The sequence below is a fragment of the Phyllobates terribilis genome, unplaced genomic scaffold (assembly GCF_046119375.1).
Source record: "Phyllobates terribilis strain yellow unplaced genomic scaffold, ASM4611937v1 Scaffold_5023__1_contigs__length_55106, whole genome shotgun sequence".
In the NCBI taxonomy this organism is placed as follows: Eukaryota; Metazoa; Chordata; class Amphibia; order Anura; family Dendrobatidae; genus Phyllobates; species Phyllobates terribilis.
Genome location: NW_027367771.1, coordinates 25,001 through 27,500, shown reverse-complemented (window position 1 = coordinate 27,500; position 2,500 = coordinate 25,001).

Below are 2,500 nucleotides of genomic sequence, written 5' to 3'. Positions count from 1 at the left end.
GTATGTTAGAGGGCATCCCAGGAGGGCTCCAAAAGTGTGGGTAAAATATATATCCCACAGGGGGAAAATTGAAAAAAAGTTGAAAAAAAAAATTTTTGGGGACTTAGAAAATTTTTCAACTTTTGTCAGACTTCCAGACAGGGGAGCGTGTCAGTGCGCGCATCCGATTTCAGTTCCAGAGCGATTCGCACGATGAGTCCTTGATACTTAGTCGTTTTTGGCAAAATTTCTGACTTTTTGAAAATTTCACAATTTTGTGAAAACTTCCACAAAATGAGGTTCTAGTATGTTAGAGGGCATCCCAGGAGGGCTCCAAAAGTGTGGGTAAAATATATATCCCACAGGGGGAAAATTGAAAAAAAGTTGAAAAAAAAAATTTTTGGGGACTTAGAAAATTTTTCAACTTTTGTCAGACTTCCAGACAGGGGAGCGTGTCAGTGCGCGCATCCGATTTCAGTTCCAGAGCGATTCGCGCGATGAGTCCTTGATACTTAGTCGTTTTTGCAAAATTTCTGACTTTTTGGAAAATTTCACAATTTTGTGAAAACTTCCACAAAATGAGGTTCTAGTATGTTAGAGGGCATCCCAGGAGGGCTCCAAAAGTGTGGGTAAAATATATATCCCACAGGGGGAAAATTGAAAAAAAGTTGAAAAAAAAAATTTTTGGGGACTTAGAAAATTTTTCAACTTTTGTCAGACTTCCAGACAGGGGAGCGTGTCAGTGCGCGCATCCGATTTCAGTTCCAGAGCGATTCGCGCGATGAGTCCTTGATACTTAGTCGTTTTTGGCAAAATTTCTGACTTTTTGAAAATTTCACAATTTTGTGAAAACTTCCACAAAATGAGGTTCTAGTATGTTAGAGGGCATCCCAGGAGGGCTCCAAAAGTGTGGGTAAAATATATATCCCACAGGGGGAAAATTGAAAAAAAGTTGAAAAAAAAAATTTTTGGGGACTTAGAAAATTTTTCAACTTTTGTCAGACTTCCAGACAGGGGAGCGTGTCAGTGCGCGCATCCGATTTCAGTTCCAGAGCGATTCGCGCGATGAGTCCTTGATACTTAGTCGTTTTTGGCAAAATTTCTGACTTTTTGAAAATTTCACAATTTTGTGAAAACTTCCACAAAATGAGGTTCTAGTATGTTAGAGGGCATCCCAGGAGGGCTCCAAAAGTGTGGGTAAAATATATATCCCACAGGGGGAAAATTGAAAAAAAGTTGAAAAAAAAAATTTTTGGGGACTTAGAAAATTTTCACACATGTGTCAGACTTCCAGAGAGGGGAGCATGTCAGTGCGCGCATCCGATTTCAGTTCCAGAGCGATTCGCGCGATGAGTCCTTGATACTTAGTCGTTTTTGCAAAATTTCTGACTTTTTGGAAAATTTCACAATTTTGTGAAAACTTCCACAAAATGAGGTTCTAGTATGTTAGAGGGCATCCCAGGAGGGCTCCAAAAGTGTGGGTAAAATATATATCCCACAGGGGGAAAATTGAAAAAAAGTTGAAAAAAAAAATTTTTGGGGACTTAGAAAATTTTTCAACTTTTGTCAGACTTCCAGACAGGGGAGCGTGTCAGTGCGCGCATCCGATTTCAGTTCCAGAGCGATTCGCGCGATGAGTCCTTGATACTTAGTCGTTTTTGGCAAAATTTCTGACTTTTTGAAAATTTCACAATTTTGTGAAAACTTCCACAAAATGAGGTTCTAGTATGTTAGAGGGCATCCCAGGAGGGCTCCAAAAGTGTGGGTAAAATATATATCCCACAGGGGGAAAATTGAAAAAAAGTTGAAAAAAAAAATTTTTGGGGACTTAGAAAATTTTTCAACTTGTGTCAGACTTCCAGAGAGGGGAGCATGTCAGTGCGCGCATCCGATTTCAGTTCCAGAGCGATTCGCGCGATGAGTCCTTGATACTTAGTCGTTTTCAGAAGTCACAATTTTGACTTCCAGGACCCGCAAAACGTTTGTAAATTGAGCCCGCTCCCCAGTTCCAAGCGTTTTGAGGTGTCCCCGGTTGCAGTAATGCAGCCTGCCCACTAGATGTCGCAAAAGAGACAAAAAGTGAAAAAGAACCAGAATGAGGAAATTCCAGGGAGCCGAATCCGCCTGACAGTTCCAGGCGATCGGGCACTTTTTTGCATGCGTCCCTAAAGTGGGTATAGGGTGACACTCCATGCAAAGACCCAGTTTTGCACACCACCGGCAGAATATATGAGAGAGAGGTACCTCTCAGCCCCGACACATTTCGACTCATTTAAGCTGGTTTTCACCTCCGTAGGCCTGGGTATGCGTTTTGGCTATGAGTCCCTGTTCGGCTGGAGGTCTGCACCTTGGCTGAACCCAGGCTTCCGCAGCTGCGTGGGGGGACTTTTGCCGGTCGCCTATCCCAAGTCAGAGAGGTGTTCCTGGGTTGAAGTGAGCCTGGCCAGACCCCCCCGCGGGCCCTGGTTCTCCACATGGGGGCGCCGTCAAGGCTAAAATCTGGATTTTTAGGCCGAGGAGA